General features: G+C 29.9%; 1 protein-coding gene and 1 non-coding gene across 3 annotated transcripts in view; both read left to right on the forward strand.

The window, feature by feature from the left end:
- The window catches only part of LOC125065233, a 77,207-nt gene that overhangs the window by 18,818 nt on the left and 38,329 nt on the right, over positions 1–20,060 (forward strand). Inside the window, exon 1 of one of the 2 annotated variants that reach the window (XM_047672744.1) lies at positions 12,187–12,375. The exons of the other annotated variant lie outside the window; for it this stretch is intronic. The gene's annotated coding sequence lies outside the window, so the exon portion shown is untranslated. Of the gene's footprint in view, positions 1–12,186; positions 12,376–20,060 lie in introns of those variants that run through there. 2 annotated transcript variants of the gene reach the window in all.
- On the forward strand, positions 394–556 carry LOC125068284. Its single transcript, XR_007119772.1, has one exon. It is a non-coding gene; the product is annotated as a U1 spliceosomal RNA (small nuclear RNA).

Genomic DNA, 20,060 nt, shown 5'->3' on the forward strand with positions numbered 1-20,060 from the left:
TTCGTCATTTCCATCACAATTTCTCGACTGTTTATTATTTGAATTTGTATAAAGTTTTAATATTAAAACTTTATGACTATAATTTTAGTTACGAGTGTGTTCTGTGTCAACCGAATTTATACGGAGCTTAACCAAGCGTGAACGTGACAGTATTTCGATTACAGATTAGAGTATTTTACATACTAGAAATGTATAATTATTAATTCTGCATAATTTTTTTAAAACTCAATAATAAATTAATGTTTGATATCGCTCTTTCACAAGTACCTACATATTATAATAAATTCTCATATCACCCGCTAGATGGCGTTGTATGATTAATAAAAAAGTCTACATCACACTGGCAATATTTTTACGCGAAACATTACTACCCTGTAACAAAATGTTTTAAACTTACTTACCTGGCGTAACGTACCATCGTGATCACGAAGGCGGTTCCCCTAGAATGAGATTCGACCATTACACTATGGTTCGGTTGATCTTTGCGATTGTTCCTAATGCGGATAACTTGGACGCGTAAATGATGGTAATGGGGACTGCGCACGCGCCGTCTCCCATTATTAATAACCATGTTTTAACAATTACCGACTTATTAATTACTTCTAATCACTCAATCGTGTTAGCGTTTCGAACATAAACGCACGTGCGCAATAAAATATTAAAATTAATTTTGGTAAATGCAGATTTCGTGAAGTTATGAATAAAATCGAATACGATTTACATTTTCTTGGGTAACAAGCCCTACCACATTTAGGTCAAATTATGCCAGCAATGTCCATTGAAACTGTGGGTTTCATATGGCGAAATATTAACTAAATTTAACGTAATACCAGCACACAATAGTTCCCACAGCACGCTTTCTAGTTTGAAGTAGATTGGGGAATAAACACTTAAGAATGTGAACATTAAATAACGTTAATCAAACATTAATTTTCAATCCTTATTTGAATAAAAATTACAGAATTTTACTGTATCATGTATTTATGTACAGATAATGATCACATTCAATATTTTTTTAATCTATTTTTCGTTGGAATAAAGTATTGGTTAGGTTTCAGTTAAAAAATAAATAAAAATGATCGCCATTGTTTTCGATATCCGTTCCTCTTCATATTATGATTGTCATAAATTAAAAAAATATCAATTCCTAATTACTAAAAAAGGTAGTAAAAAATTAAGCAATGAGTTGTTTTGTTTTTGAAAATTACTTATTTTTAGTAAAATTTTAAATAGAGTCTCTAATAATAATATTTGTCAAAATCTAAGAATTTGGATATCAACAATATATAATTTTCTCTTATTTTTAATCTTAATATTAAACTTGTCACGTTTAGCGTATGTTATCTGCGATTGTGCACGTTTCATTTGTAAAACATTAATTTAAAACGGTTAATGCATAATTGTAATCAAACGGTTTCGAAGCGATATTATTATGTAAATCGGAAATGGAGCCGTGTGTTGCCGACTGACACAGATAAAAATAAACAGCCGTTATTAGTAGGGCGGGTAATTAATCATTATCTTTCATTTGCAATCTACGTTCTATATTATCTGTGTCCACAGATTAGTAACAAAACTAATAAACTGCAAAGGCTGTAGAGATTAAAAAAAAAAACAAATGCCATTCGGACGCGCGCACGAAAGGTTTCGTACCAGTATCAATAAAAACGGCAAAAAAAAATAAGTAAAGTGGCCTCCTTAAATATTTGTTTTAATTAAATTAATTATTTTTAAAGTGAGTAATAACTAATTTTACATTAGAAATTGCTCAAGTCTATCGTAACTTAACTTAATGGGACTCCATTAAGTTAAGTTACGATAGATTTCGAGTCCAGTGGACTTCAGTGTTAAAATGTCCAAAGCCGTTTTTGAGTAATCGGTTTTAAAAATCAACAAACACTTTGAACATGTGACCGCCTCCTCGTTCGTGAAGCTGTGAATTGAATTAAATATTTATATTATTAATTTAAAAGTCGTGACAGGAAATAACGCTTATATTTTCCTTCAATACATATGTTGGTAAAGTTTCCTTAGTGCAGAGGAAAATAAACAAAATTATTCAGAACTAGTGGCTCGCCTCGCCTTCGCACATGCAGCACTAAGTAGATTGAAGTACTCGTTAGTTTAGTGGCTAACTTATAATTCCACAGATGCCGAGATTGTTACCCCGGGTGGGATCATTAAAAAGTATTACTCGTATTGTATATTACTCAGCATTTCAGCCGGCAATACGGACTGAGACTGAAAAAAACTGGAACTTGGCAATGCTTAAATTCCAGTTTATTTATTCAATGTACAAATTGATTGTAAATATTATAACTACTACCAGTTCTGAAAAGATAATATCGAAGGCTATTCAGGTCTGTCTTTTGTCCGCGGGAGGAAACTCAGCGGGTTTACTTTGCAACATTTTCAAAATAATAAATAAATAGTAAGGGGCGATCGTTTTACTCCCAAGGAATGCTTTCATTCGTGAACTCACGAATGTACTTAATAAAATTTTAAAATGACTGACTGACATAGAACGCACAGCCTTGACCAGTGGGTCTAACAGGATGAATGTTTGGACTTGTTTTCCTTATATAATTTAAGTATTAAGAGAGCAATTTTTAAAATTCATCTTTAAAGGGTTTATATGGTAAATAAAAGTTCGTATCGAAATTCGTCATTTCTGATTTGAGGCATATGCGAATCGGTATTCAGTCTTATATTCATGATTTAAAAACGGATGGTCGAAATTTTTCAAAAATCGTTCGAGATTCTAAAATATTTGAATCAAATATTTTTCGAATCTACGAAGAACATTCTTTATTTTTGTATTATTTTTAGATTACATAACTACGTAGCTTACAGGTAAATTAAATAAACATTTCCAACGTGCAGAATTTTATCGCATTAGTGCGTGTGTATGGTTACAAGCGTAAGTGTGACAATTGACAAGTCTTCTTTAACCTCATTAGACAAATTTTTTCATCACATAGTTTTTTTTTTGTGTTTATCCACTATAAATTAGACAAAAAGGTTGCATATCATTTAATTTTAAAACACATTTAAACGTTATTAATTCGTCAATAATTCTCATACTCATGTACATACTTAAAAAAACATGAAAAAATGTGTATAAGCAGATTTACATAAGGTAAATTAGGTAAATGACTATTCATTTATGCAAATTACGTCGTTATGTGCTTAGGAAGTTGAGTTGTTGCTTCGAATGTGCTCTGGATGTTTTATGTACCGCACAAGGTCTTTCACTTTTGTGAATTAATTTCCTATTCAACGTAGAAAGTTTATTGTTCGGTCAATCGATACGATTGAATTTTTAGGCTGTATATCAGTGAACTATTTACACAAATTGCTAAAATAAAAAAGTGAATATGGTTTATTATTGTACACGTTGTTTAAACCAATCCTCTCGTGTAAGGGATTGCAAAACCTGACAAACGTTTTCCTGCCTATAGTCTATTCCAATCAAAGAGGGATTAAAGATAAAAATCAAACCTTAGATTTCGTCCGGATATATTGTACACTACTAATATTCACTATTTATAATACAACACAAACCACTTACCGAATTATATCAACTTTAATTTTACTTCCAAACGATTAATGATATTGCATTCAGATGTTAAATGTTGTTTATTTCGGTTTTGTCCTTTTGTGGATATACATAATAGATTATACAAATCAAACTGTCATGAAAATGGCTTTAATGCTATTTAAAATTCAGCGAAACTTATCAATATGTTGCAACAAAGTTGGTAGTATAAAAATATTCTCCGAGAATAAATATCTATACGGGCCCACTTTCATATTAATCGTTCAACCAGTTTCGAAACGAATTAATCTCAACAGTTAAATCAACATTCATTTATTTATAAATGTATTGTATTAAATTGATTGAAATTTTAGTTATCAACAGTTAATAATTTAAATTTATATGAAGTCTTCTAATTAAATCTCAACAAATCCATTGTGACGTATAGTGTTGTAAGAGACTTTCGTCCCATAACACTGACAACGTGATAATATCGATTGGAATCACCCAGAGGTAGGTACCACCCAAAAAAGAAAGAAAGTTATATAGATAGTTATTCTAAAGCCAAAGAGCAGTAGGTACTCAGTGCTGTTGTGTTCCGGATCTAAGGCTGAATGAGCCAGTTTAACTACACGCATAAGGGACAAAGTTTTAGTTCCCAAGATTAGTGTCGTATGGCGATGTAAGGAATGATTAATATTTCTTACAACGCCCTTGGCTGGCCTCAGGTGGCCTATTAGCTCGTCCGCTTATCAATAGTATAAAAATAATTGGGTTTAAATTTGTTGAAGGTTTTTAGATAGCAAACAATGAACACTACTAAAAGTGTTTTCAATTAAATGCCTTGCGACTTTTAGTTGCGCAGCACGAATAGATCGTTTTACCATTGTCAAGCAGGAAAAACCACTTTATTTTAGAATACGGACTTTATATGCTAAAGTAGTAAGTGACACAGTTAACGTATCTAGCATTCTTTAATATACATTATAGAGAGATACATTGAACACGAAGACTTATTCCATTCAACTCATTCGTTTTTCATTTCCTCAATACCTTCGTATTGTATTCATTTAGAGATCACAATGACATACATATGACTTCACAATAGTAATATCATATCGATATTTATAATAAGTTATTTTTTTTTTGGGGTTCAAACCCAGGCAGGCACCAACGAATTTTGATGTGCTTAAGGGGACTACATGAGCTAAATGCAAGTTTTATAATGCAAAAAAGTATATGATCCAATGCAGTAAACCAAATGAAAAAAATATATGATAATCTTCAGGATACATGCTAAGTATTTGTTATTTTGAAAACATGATGTAATTAATTTGGTACGATAGAAATAAATCACAAAGTTACCTCTAAAAAGATCTTTTAATCAATAATAACTATACTTATATACGTTCCATAATTCTGGTTTTTTGTCAGATTATTCTACAAGCAATATACTATTTAACCTGGGTGTCACTTTTTTAGTAAAATCAATAGATTTTATTTAAATCCGATATTCTTATTTTCGAACAAAATGCGTACGCATGTGTGCGTAAACGCCGTGTACAGACAATGCCGGCCGAGGCCTCATGCTATATAGACGTGTCGATCTTTTCGCCGCATCATTCATTACGTTACGAGATATTTTTTTGTAATTTTAATTGTAAATTCATTGTTTCATGTTTTCTTATAATAATTTTATTCTTTCTTGTAAATAAATATATTAAGTTAAAATAGTGTAGTAGTAATTAGGCATTTGTTTTTTTATTATATTATTTGTTATAAATTTTAATTGTGTAAATATGGGAAATAAAGTGAAACGCGTGAGGAAAACTAAAAAACGTTTATATAAATCAAGCGCCGAACATACATATGAACGATATTAAAAGGTAAGAGTATTTAATTAGTAAACATATTTTTTTTTTTATAAATTATGAATATTGAAAACATCTATTAGAAAAATGTGCAATCAGTTCGCATATAATCAGATTTTTCGAGCCATTCTTAATAATTACGATAGAGAATTTGGTCAAAGGAAGGAAAACATCAATTGACTTTCATGGGGATCAAGTGACTACATTCGATCCCCATGAACTCGAAGCATTTTTTTTTCATTATAACTACTATGACATATTAAGATACATATTTTTTAAATACATAATTTTATAATTAATAAAAATGTAATTACTAACATATATTTATTTTTTACAGAATAAAGAAAGTCGAAAATAATAACACGGAAGCTATTTATATTGCGTAAGAGTTTAATTTTATCGATTGTTTATAATAAGAATTAAAGTTATGTATGAACTAATTTTAATAATAATAAAAAAAAGTAAAGTCTTAACAAAAAAAATGTAATTGTTGTGAACCAGAGAACTAGAATATTTAGAAGTGTCATTTGTACGTAATTCATAAATTTAAATTTTTTTGTAACGTCCGCCATATTGGATTGAATATAGCAGCAATTCATGAATCGTGCATTGTCATCGAGATTAAATATGTGTGCCAACTTTCAGCTGAAAGTGGGTGTAATATTTATTCCAAGATTCCAGGACATATGTAATAACATTAATACATACAAGTGAAATTAAATAAAAAAAATTAACACTAAATGTTTTTTTTTTTTGTAGTACTAAATATAAATAAAAATATTTTAAGTTTAATTAAATCAGTTTTATTTTTTAATCATTTTCGAATAACAGTCAAAAGCAATACAAATAATTCTAATATCCTATCTATATTTATGAGATTTATGATTAAACCTATTATGATTAACCTTTCATTCATCAATGATTCAATCAAATCGAATTGACAACATTTTTTTCTAGTAAATATTTAGATTTTTTTTTTAAATTGTATATATATTTTTTCTTTATGAACCGATATTAATAAAACGAACAAATACTACGCTATATGTTACCCCACGGTCACTACACTACAGATTTCGAACACTTACGATTTTATTATATAAATAGATCATTAAACTTTTATAAAATGTTAAAAATTGGTATGTTTCAATATTTAGTATAAGAACTAATTGTGGTATAATAATATAAATAATAGAAAAAAAAGTTAAAAACTAACTGTCTATTTTATTGTATACAAAATATAAATAAAAATATTGTAAGTTTAATTGAATCAGTTTTATTTTATAATCATTTGTTAACTAACATCGAAAGAAATAAAAATAATTCTGTTGTCCTATCTATTTTTTATGAGATTTATGATTGATCTTACGTCGCTCGGTTTGGCGCCATCTATTAGAATATTTGGGCGTAATCTCGTTACCTCGCTTAACCCTTAGTACACGGGCTTGCCGTTTTTGTCGATTTTGTAAGTGTGTGCGTGCGATTCTCAAGGGCACTTAGCTCTTGTAGTCCTCTTAAGAGGACTACAAGAATTTATCTCATAAAAAATAGATAGGACAACAGAATTATTTTTATTTCTTTCGATGTTAGTTAACAAATGATTATAAAATAAAACTGATTCAATTAAACTTACAATATTTTTATTTATATTTTGTATACAATAAAATAGACAGTTAGTTTTTAACTTTTTTTTCTATTATTTATATTATTATACCACAATTAGTTCTTATACTAAATATTGAAACATACCAATTTTTAACATTTTATAAAAGTTTAATGATCTATTTATATAATAAAATCGTAAGTGTTCGAAATCTGTAGTGTAGTGACCGTGGGGTAACATATAGCGTAGTATTTGTTCGTTTTATTAATATCGGTTCATAAAGAAAAAATATATATACAATTTAAAAAAAAAATCTAAATATTTACTAGAAAAAAATGTTGTCAATTCGATTTGATTGAATCATTGATGAATGAAAGGTTAATCATAATAGGTTTAATCATAAATCTCATAAATATAGATAGGATATTAGAATTATTTGTATTGCTTTTGACTGTTATTCGAAAATGATTAAAAAATAAAACTGATTTAATTAAACTTAAAATATTTTTATTTATATTTAGTACTACAAAAAAAAAAAACATTTAGTGTTAATTTTTTTTATTTAATTTCACTTGTATGTATTAATGTTATTACATATGTCCTGGAATCTTGGAATAAATATTACACCCACTTTCAGCTGAAAGTTGGCACACATATTTAATCTCGATGACAATGCACGATTCATGAATTGCTGCTATATTCAATCCAATATGGCGGACGTTACAAAAAAAATTAAATTTATGAATTACGTACAAATGACACTTCTAAATATTCTAGTTCTCTGGTTCACAACAATTACATTTTTTTTGTTAAGACTTTACTTTTTTTTATTATTATTAAAATTAGTTCATACATAACTTTAATTCTTATTATAAACAATCGATAAAATTAAACTCTTACGCAATATAAATAGCTTCCGTGTTATTATTTTCGACTTTCTTTATTCTGTAAAAAATAAATATATGTTAGTAATTACATTTTTATTAATTATAAAATTATGTATTTAAAAAATATGTATCTTAATATGTCATAGTAGTTATAATGAAAAAAAAATGCTTCGAGTTCATGGGGATCGAATGTAGTCACTTGATCCCCATGAAAGTCAATTGATGTTTTCCTTCCTTTGACCAAATTCTCTATCGTAATTATTAAGAATGGCTCGAAAAATCTGATTATATGCGAACTGATTGCACATTTTTCTAATAGATGTTTTCAATATTCATAATTTATAAAAAAAAAAATATGTTTACTAATTAAATACTCTTACCTTTTAATATCGTTCATATGTATGTTCGGCGCTTGATTTATATAAACGTTTTTTAGTTTTCCTCACGCGTTTCACTTTATTTCCCATATTTACACAATTAAAATTTATAACAAATAATATAATAAAAAAACAAATGCCTAATTACTACTACACTATTTTAACTTAATATATTTATTTACAAGAAAGAATAAAATTATTATAAGAAAACATGAAACAATGAATTTACAATTAAAATTACAAAAAAATATCTCGTAACGTAATGAATGATGCGGCGAAAAGATCGACACGTCTATATAGCATGAGGCCTCGGCCGGCATTGTCTGTACACGGCGTTTACGCACACATGCGTACGCATTTTGTTCGAAAATAAGAATATCGGATTTAAATAAAATCTATTGATTTTACTAAAAAAGTGACACCCAGGTTAAATAGTATATTGCTTGTAGAATAATCTGACAAAAAACCAGAATTATGGAACGTATATAAGTATAGTTATTATTGATTAAAAGATCTTTTTAGAGGTAACTTTGTGATTTATTTCTATCGTACCAAATTAATTACATCATGTTTTCAAAATAACAAATACTTAGCATGTATCCTGAAGATTATCATATATTTTTTTCATTTGGTTTACTGCATTGGATCATATACTTTTTTGCATTATAAAACTTGCATTTAGCTCATGTAGTCCCCTTAATTTGTGTTTATCATCTCGTGCTCGGCGGTGAAGGAAAACATCGTGAGGAAACCTGCATGTGTCTAATTTCAACGAAATTCTGCCACATGTGTATTCCACCAACCCGCATTGAAGCAGCGTGGTGGATTATGCTCCAAACCTTCTTCTCAAAGGGAGAGGAGGCCTTAGCACAGCAGTGGGAAATTTACAGGCTGCTAATGTGTATATAATGTGAAATGTGAAATAAATATTAGAATTATATTTTCAAATGTATAATTATGTTTCGTTATCGAATTTTAATATACGTATATAGTATACAATTATTTACGTTGTGTACGTATGTATGTCACTGATCTCCTAGAGGGCGGACCCGGTTCTCTGGATGGTTTAGATTCTCTGCGATTAATCCAGGTTTTTTTTAAAGACTTAATTAATTAAATTCTATTTATATTTATACGAAGTCAGGACGGATCGGGAGAGCTAGCTTAATAATTTTAACTAGTCTTAACTAGTTATCGACACAATCAGTTCAATAACTCATATGTTTGGCTAATTGATTGAACCAGTAGTCGTGTGTGCAGCTTTATGTTACGCTATATGGACCAGTTTCGTAATTTCCTATTTGCAAAATTCATTGCAGTTACAATTATCATGCTACTTGTTGCGATATAGGGAAATTGCTTATCTGTATCTAAATTGTGTATTATTTTATATTAAAGTTATTATTTTGTTTTTTTTTTTCTTAGTAGTTTTTGGTCATTCGTTATGGGCTAATTGTTAGCTAGCTGTCGTCTCTGCTTTTTGATGCAAAAAATTAGATCAATTTTAATTGTTCTGTTTTCTTTTTTTTTTAAACAATAAGTTAAACCGTTATTGATTAAATCTAAATAAGCCTTTTTTACAAATACCGTTGAATTCTCATCATATAAAATAAAATTAAACTTGAAATATAGATTCTACCAAAAAGACCCGAAAATTAAGGTTTATACTTTATTTCTTTTAACAGACCTCAAAAAATAAGCACTTAATTTTTTACGAATTATATTGGTCAATTTATTTCTATAAGTACTTTTTTATGTTTGTTTCTTCAGAACTTTGTCATTTTTAAACAGATTTTTTTTTTGTTTCGGAGTTTTCAATTAAATTTGAAGCAAAATTACCCCTAAGGGTGAAATATTAGTATCATTTGAATTTGTTGTTTTTATGTTGTTAATTTATTACATTTTTATATTATAAGACAAGTGACTTTTAGTTGACCTCAAAAAATAAGCACTTAATTTTTTACGAATTATATTGGTCAATTTATTTCTATAAGTACTTTTTTATGTTTGTTTCTTCAGAACTTTGTCATTTTTAAACAGATTTTTTTTTTGTTTCGGAGTTTTCAATTAAATTTGAAGCAAAATTACCCCTAAGGGTGAAATATTAGTATCATTTGAATTTGTTGTTTTTATGTTGTTAATTTATTACATTTTTATATTATAAGACAAGTGACTTTATCTATAAAATAAATAGACTCCAATACTTTCCAACATTGACAACGAAATGACCGAAATAATGTCGCACCTCATTTCAAACTAAGCGATTATTTTTAACGATTTCATCGAGTTGTGAAGTGTGAACATTGATAACTGTTAGTAAATAGTGAAACCGCACTATTTAGTTAACAGTCCCCAAGGTTACGCGGTCAGGGACACTGAAATACGCCAAAAGTATTCAACACCCCGTCCCAGTACATCCGCAAAAATAAATTATAAGCTAACAAAAGATGCTTGGATAATGCGGTCGTAAATGACAAAATGGTTAAAGTAATCATTATTTAAATTAAAATACATTTTTATCGGCGATGAAGTAATATATTTTGAGCAAAGCCTATACGATTCTGCCTATTATATCCTGTATTCACCAGTTCTGTATTGGCGCAGCGTAGTCGAATAACTACCAAAACTTCTCCCTAAAAAAAACACTTTATAGGTACTCAGCAGTTATATATTTACAAGCCATTACTTACTTATTTAATTACAAATAACTTTACACTGTGACGTATAGAAACACATCAAATAGTATTCTAGTATTTTTACCCGCAATTGTTCCGTGAAAAACTATAGGTACCTATGTCACTAGTCAGTGCGTAAACTATATCTAGGCAAAAAATCACAACGATCTGTTGCTCTGTGTTGCGTGAAATAAAGACAAAACAACGAACACACTTTCGCAATTATAATATTAAGTAAGAATTCTTTAACCAACTATATATTTGTTGTATATTGAACTGATTATGTCATTAATCATAATTTTCTGCACGATGTGCCATATCATGTTATTATATTTTATGTATTTACTTAAACTTGCCAGTCGATCAGACTACTTTAACTACAATTAGGTATATTGTAATAACTGAAATTAAGATATAAAGATTAATAAATAATATTAAAAGTGATCCAAAATAATTATAATAATAGTGTTTTTAACAATATTGTAAATCTTCAAAACTCAATTTAAAGAAACGAGTCTTCTGTTAGAGTAAATGTTTCTTTTTATGTTCAAAGTACAATGACCCCTGTGTCCAATACAATTTGTAGGGCATCATCCAAATTTGGCTACTTCCTCCTCGGAACCAACTTCCATAATTATGAACATCCTTTTTTTTAATTTGTTTTCGTTCTAGATAAATAGCATTTATTATCATCTTTTAAATGAAAGTGTGCCCATCTATAAAGATAATTTCCATTATATTTATACATTCGTTTAACAAAAAAACTAAACATGTAGTTAGTCTTCATAATGCTGTAGACATCGTATGGAATTGGTTTGGAGTTGATATCGTCATTAGTTCTCGAGATCAAGAATAGCGAGGCAAGAAATTTTCAAGAACATACGTACACATGTATATTAGATATAACAAGTACATACCCTTAAACTTCCTTATAAAACACTCACATTTGAACTGTGGAAGCCTCAAAACATGATGGTTGATAAATACATTGGTACATTAAAGCAGGAATTAAAAACTGCAGTTGATATTCATTGCATTGCATTTCTTTATAATTTTAGGCCTTTTAATCGATTCACTAGAAAGTTGTCCTTCCATTGCTGATTTTTAATGAAAAACATGTAGCTTCATAGTTGATACAGAGCAATGAAAATAGTCATATTGTATGACAATGTAACACAGGTATAGTTCATTGATGAAAGCGAACCTGCGGAGTGCCTGACGCGGCGGGCCAGTCGCCATTTGGCGCGCTAACAGGACGGACGTGTTATTATTGCGTATCGTGTTTTCTTACACTTGGATTGGATTGTTATGATTTGAGTTCAATTTACGTGAATAAACAATATTTGTGAGTGATTGTTACTTGTTGAACTTAATTGTGACTTGAGCTGTGGAACTGCTATTCGGATACGGTTTATTTTTCAATCAAGGTATGTTTTTAGGCATTCTTTTCGGTCAGAAAACAAACGCTTCGCAATTGTATTGTTATTCTATTTCCTCTTACTTTATATTCGTAAGATATGTTTCATCGTTGTCCAAAACCATTATTTAGAATCAAACCATCACTTTTTTTCCGTAAACACTGAGTAAATTTTAGGCTGTGCTCATTTTTAGGTATTATGTGGGTGGGTATTCTGATGTTTAACTATGGAATGATATAAGGATAATATTTTATTACGAAACATTGTAACATTCGGAGCTTGGGAAGTAGTTTCACTTAGTATATTGTTGAACAAAAAAAATATCTCAATTGTTAAAAAATTTCAAGGCATCAGTCAAGCCAAATTGCCTCGTAGTATGAAAAATGTTCAATTCGATATTTTCTTATAAGTTTCTAACTTTTTCAGACATCTCCGACGTATACGACAAATTTATTAAATATTGCACCGGGGCACTGGCATCCGTTTTACTGTCTATCTCTACGATAGTGATAAAGATTCATTACAATAGTTAACCCTTCACATCCAGGTAGTGATTCAACAGTCCCTTACGCCGAGAAAAAAAATGTAACGGCTTTATGGTCCTTGACAGCAATCGTAAAGCGATTGTATAAAAAAAAAACCCTCGGTTTCGTTCAAAAGACTTGCCAGTCGATCAGACAACATACAAAATGAATTGCTATATTTAAATTTTGCCACATTTTAATGATTTTGTTTCTAATATGATTCGTATTACTATTGATGTTTCTCATTGGATAAATCATTGAGTAACCTTTCGATATCAGTGGAGTCGAGTTATTTGCGTTTTATCTTCAATAGAAATGTTCGGTGATAATAAATAACGGTGACACGTCAATTCATAGATAAGTAGCAAATGGCTACTGGCATACTAGAATCTAATATGATTCATCGCACGATAGATTCAAATAGCATCAGAAAGTTGTTGATTAAGATAGGAATTATCTTAATGGGTAAATAAATGAACTATTAAACTCAGATCAGATCAGGATGTATACGTATGTATACGTATATATATGTATAATATAAGTTTTTTCTAGACAGACGGGTCGTATCAGGTTTACGGAAACCACTAACGGATAGAATACACGCACCTTCGATGACAAGAGTCGTATAAGATATAAATTACACTTCTATATCTACAATAATATAATTTGACCTTGAAAGTTATTTATAAGCGCGTTCGTTACTCGATTTTTTTTTGCGATGTTACTCATTGGCTACCAGTTTAAAATGGCTGACGAATGCACAATATAGGTTTCCAAACAAAAAATAAGTGCTTGTATTTGCGAAATAAAATTATTTCCAGAGGTAGCTATAGTTTAAGTTAATTAAATTTTATTAATCGTAATTGCTGTCTGGATTATTTTATTTTGTCGATTAATTTGTGCAATGCTCACTGCAACTCGAAGCATACGTTTGGCTTTGGAGTTTCTCGTGAGAAACGACAAATATTTATCGGAGAGAGAAAGAGAGAGAAGTATATGGATGTTTATGTATATTTCAATAAATGACAGGCGTTTCGTATTTTTTGGGAAAATAATTGAATTGCGAACTTGACAATTTTCGGGATCCTCATCAATTAGACTTATTGAGATCTAAAGCGAAATGGATCATCCAATGAAAAACATAATCATACTGAATCAAAGTGACCACTAATAAACTGTACACTATAAGCAAATACGAAATCCCGTGATATTAAAATAAAATAGGAATGTTTTTGCGGTATAAATTCGTGATTTAATGATATTATAGATATTAGCCTTAACGCTTAACAATTTAATCACAGTTTTATTAAGCGTCTGTGGCTCTTAAAAAGGATAAGCGATAAAAATCAAATACAGTTACAGACATTTTTAATGACTAATATTTCATGATATATAAAAATTTATATACACTGTTCTTAACAAGATTCGTCATCTTACATAAACCACGTTTGGGAACTTTGAATTGTGTCTAATTATAACGCTTTAATATCACTTTAATGAGACTGAATCGTTATAATCACGAATTGCATTATACGAATTGTTAATATTAAACATAGCGTCGCGGTTTCGTGTGAGGAAATTTTAAAAAGTTTGCGAAACATATTTTGTCTTTTACCCAAAGCATTTTGATTTGTTTTGGTTTTATTACGTTGATTGAACGAAATCGTTTCTTACTATTATAGTATACGAAACGATAATATTCACAGTTCATAACGTATATTCACAATTGTATAAAATATCCTGATTTTATATAATTGTGAACATAATGATAGTTTCTAGAGGCGGATCTATATTTAAACCTATTCTTTAAATTATTCGTCATTGATTGAGTCATAATGACGTTTGTCTAACACGTCTTGTCTTTTGCATCTAGATTTTAGATTGGTTTTAATTTATAAACGATTAACGGAAGTAAGTAAATTTAAAATACGTTATTTATTTACTCATTGTCATATTAACTATTTTTATAATCTTAAGGCTTTTAATAATCCATGAAAATAAAATGTCTGCTGTAGTGGTTGTTTATATATAAATGTCAGGATTGCGGAAGCCGAAGGCCATTGGTCCGTTATTGCCCTTTACAGGTATTGGCATTTAATCCCTTCTCGATAAATACCTCGCGATTGTAGTACAATACTGTTCAAACGGATACACCGTTGTTTGAACAGACAGACAATTCAGACTCTCAATTGAAGTCGATAATCCAGCACACTGAAGTCGTATCTTAAGATGTAATCTTACTGAAAAATCCAATTTTATATTCACGATTAGTTTCAGTACTTACATTTACAAAAATATATTAATATGGAGATACGTCCCTGGAAAAGTGAAGCAATTTTGTTCAATATTGAATATTCTTCTGCATCGTATGCACGCCGTTTACGATATCAAATATATATGCGTATTATGTGCAATACATAATATAAAAATCATTATAAATAAACTAGGTAGGCAGGTGGAATACTGTGTCGCTAAAAGGAGTAATTATATTTTAGCGCCTCGTATAAAATCTTATATCCGTATTTATAAAAACTATTACTTATTTACAACTAAAATAAAAATACTGACTTCAAAGATCTGTATATCTTATGTTTTTGTTAATAGTTATTTGAATTTTTTTTTTTTTAAAGTAATTTATATAAAATAGTATGATATTAATTGGTAATCATTTAATACCGATAAGATAAATTTAAATTAAGTCTAATTACGATAATATTCTCATTGAGATAAAATGAATATTTTTTTTGCGTCGGTAGGTACCTACATAATAAACGTACCTACTCTTGTCAGTTATTATTTTCTAGAATTATATGAATGCTCTAGCAGTAGTTTTATTTTTAATCGAACACGTCTATCTGCTTATTAAAAAAGCGAACTTATACAAATGTTAAGTTTTATTTTCGTCGAAACCTGTCTAGTTTGTCTCCGGGTGACATTCCGAGTTGTTAACGAACATCTTAACCGTTTCAATTGTTTTAAAATATCCTTGTTTTTATAATCCATTACTAGTTAAGTTTTAAATTATATATATGTAGGTTTGTGTAGCGTTACCCTCATTTGTTACAAACTTCAAATGCTAGGCATGATTCTCCTGCATACATTATATAACAATATAAAATATATAGAATATAGACTCCTTATGTACAAAACGGTATTATTGTTGTGTATGTTTAGTTGTCGAGATTTTCCGGGACTGTTTGTAAAGTCAAGAAGGCCCAGTAGAAGGTAGAACTTACGACCCACGTGTTTTGATGGATCAACCACTGAGCTTTTGCAAACATATTTTTTGTTTATAATTCATTCAGTGTTCAGTTGTGAAAATATTGTCCAAACACTTGGATATAACTGATAATATAGTACCACGCTTAAACCCACCAAGCGACACTGAGGCCGCGAAGTGGAATCAACTCCCAACCTGTCTTAAAGCTAATAGTGAGACGTCTTCGAGTACATATTTATAAAGTGCGAATCGATTTTAAGAATCACGTAATGTTCGTTTTATTGACGCTTCCCCTCATGACTCGATCCCTCCGGAAGGAATACACCGTTTTGCATTCACATCCTCTATTCGTCAATTTTTATTGCATAAACTAGTCACCCGCTCCGGCTCCGCACGGGTATCTACATAAAACAATAGTATTGATGTCCTTCAATATAGACAAAGAAAAATTCTTGCTTTTTAGGAACCTTCGCTGGCGTACGCAAAACAACTTACCAAAGTTTAATTGTAACCAGAAAATGATTGAGGAGCGCATATTTATATATATAAAAATCATTATTTTTATTTATTAAATATATATATGTTTCACGGCAAATTACATTGCAGAATATTACATACAAATAAATCCATCTGTATATCTATATAAAAGTCGTAAGCTCGATTCCAATCTTATGCTATTGTAATATACATTCCCAGCTCAAACCTATCGTAGACAGGGGAATAAGAAATATGTTAATTGCTTTTTGGTTATTAGAAGAACATAACTAGTATAGCTCAAAATGGATTTTGAACTGAAACTTAGACGGTGCGAACTGGCGAATAATGATGTCGTAATATACATAAATTATTTCTTAAACATGGAAACAAAAGGTAAAGGTCAAAAATCTATTATAAAGAAACTGACATTTTCTATAATAAGACAGGCATCTTATCTTGCCTTCACTTATTTGTAGTTTGGAATTTTATAAACCATCATTTTATTTTAAAATGGCAACTCTATCAGTATGCAATCTAGTAATATTATAAAGAGGTGAAATTGTCTGTATAAAAAAAAGTAAAATACAGCCTGTAAATGTCCCACTGTTGGGTTAAGGCCTCCTCTCTCCCATCGGGAAGAAGGTTTGGAGCTTATTCACACACGCTGTTCCAATGCAGGTCGGTGATGAATTGCAGAATTTAATTGAAATTAGACACATGCACGTTTCTTCACGATGTTTTCCTTCACCGCCGTGAACGAGATGAATTATAAACAAATTAAGAACATGAAAATTTAGCTGTGCCGGCCTAGGTTTGAATCATCAGTTAAGATGTACGCGTTCTAACCACTGGGCCATCTCGGCATGTTTGTTTTGAATGGTGTAGGTAATCTCAGGATTGAACGATCCAGTTAAAAAAAAACACTGGTAGAAAGCTTCATTATTCCTGAGTGCTATAAGTTATATTTACATTATGCATATAAGCCTACCTTTCACAATTATAAAAAAAGTCTATAAGAAATACATCTTAAAACAGAACATCTGTTATCACTGATTCCAAATTATGTGCAACCAAAAAATACGTTCAAAACAAAAAAAATATCCTTATAAAAATACGAAGCCGGGTCGAGTCGCTAGTAACTGATATATTAATAAAAAAAAATCATTTGCAAAAACGACGTTTTATTTAATATTATTTTCGCTCTAGTTAAGGTACCTGCAATATTTCATTAAAATATGAATATCAATTTCATTCTCATCTCATACGTATTATTGTGATAGGCCGTGTTCATAAAGCATTCAGTTACTTTTTTACAGTGATTTACATTACATTACATAAGCAGCCTGTAAATTTCCCACTGCTGCGCTAAGGCCTCCTCTCCCTTGAGGAGAAGGTTTGAAGCATATTCCACCACGCTGCTCCAATGCGGGTGGGTGGAATACACACGTGGCAGAATTTCGTTGAAATTAGGCACATGCAGGTTTACATAGCTGAGTACAAAGTTACATAAATCCTAAATGCTATTGGGTATTAATTCTATTTAAAAAAACGAAAGATCTCGCGTACAAAATATATTAGAATACTTCTATTATTCCATTTCAAATTGCTATTTATTCAACCAAATTTATCAGCATTAAGTCGAAGATTTGGTGCAGAAAGTTATAGTCTAATTGAAAAGGGTATTCTATTGTCCGGAATAATCTTTGAGAAGACCATTGTTTAGATTCAGGCTAAAACATTTTCTTTGTTCATTCCAACCAACAGTCGAAACAGTATTATCTGGGAATCAATCAAATTGATAATTTAAGCGACAAAAGATTCTAGATTCGGATATTATAGTGCTATTTAAAGATTTTTACTAAAGCATTACTCTAGACCATAACACTAAAGCTTGTAAATAACTATTAAACAATACATACGTATATTATAATCGACCATTACTAAAACACTTAAAAGAAATATTGACGGACACTCATTAAATAGTTTACTCATATACAAAAAAAAAATCATGAAATTCATCAAGAACCCAACTGACGGTTCAATTTTTTTACCGCCGTCACAACCCAAGATGGATGCCCCTTTTTTTTACTACGTCTGAAAGGTGACGTCACTTCCTTGACCACGTTACTCAGTTTTAGTTCAAAATATTATTACCCATCGTTGGTTGCGCATTAAAATGTAAGACATAGTTAATATTTATTGCAATGCTTATTGTAAGAAACATTAAATGATTACTTACCAGATGACCTATTTCCCAGTCTGCCGAACTATTTTAAAGAAAAAATATATAATATCCTGAATGAGTTGACGTCGACTAACCACATATTGCGCTCTACCGACGAAACGTCAGTAATTAGGCCACTGGACTAAATCCGTCCAATATTTTTACATGTATATCGGTCATATAAACAATACATCTTTCAGTTTGCCAATAAAAGTTTATATTTATATTTTAAGACGGCTATCAAAATTGTATTTTCTCGTACGTTAAAACGAAACACTAAACGTTGTACGAACAATTGTATAATTAACAGTAATCGTTTAATTTAACCGAATTGAGTATTCTAGATTTAATTGCATACAGTTCTTAGAGTGTCATTGACATTGCGAACGCGTGCTTTGAACCGAAGCCAAACATAGGCTGAGCAACGGAATGTTTTATTTTAACGCGAAAATGCCTATTTGATTTGGCACGCACGTAACACCAGACATGTTTAAATGATGTTATACATTCATCAGTTTGAATAAATTAAGAATGTTTTTTTGCGAAACGACACATATTACGATATGTCTCTGATTTCTCGTAATATCATTAATTTTACGATTACGAAATATATTCATTATTTATTTGTGAATTAATCATTTGCACCTAGGCTTAAGTTTAACTGTAACATATAATATTAATGAAAGGCCTAAGTTATTAGGCTAACTATACGTCTGAGGTTTTTTTTTATGAAATTTGAAAAAGAAAATTGATTGTTTGCTTAATTAAATTTGAATTCGTCGAAGCGTATAATCTTGATTGAGTACGAAACATACAAACTTTCGTATTTATTTCAACATAACCTAAATTAGTTTTATGGTTAGTTAAAAAATATATGATTTCATTAAAAAAAAATCAAATCAGGTTCAGTGACTGTATGATTGCGAACATCTATGCTTATTCGATTTCTGTCATGTCAATTAAAATATTTACATAGATAGTCGGTTTCATTGGATTATGCAAAAATGTACGCAAAACATAAAATATATTCAGAAGCGTATAAAATATCGATCGAATCGATTTCATAGTCATAATGTCATTATGTTTGAATTGGAATGGATTTTCTTTTAAACATAGTAACATCGAACACATAAAACCTTATCACCAACAAAGTTAATCACATTATTTGTTTTATTTTCAACCATGCATGTCAAATTGTTTTTTTTTTTATTGTCAGCGTGGTCTCAATGCTCCAAATATGAAATGCTTT

Source organism: Vanessa atalanta, chromosome 1, assembly GCF_905147765.1.
Source record: "Vanessa atalanta chromosome 1, ilVanAtal1.2, whole genome shotgun sequence".
NCBI lineage: Eukaryota > Metazoa > Arthropoda > Insecta > Lepidoptera > Nymphalidae > Vanessa > Vanessa atalanta.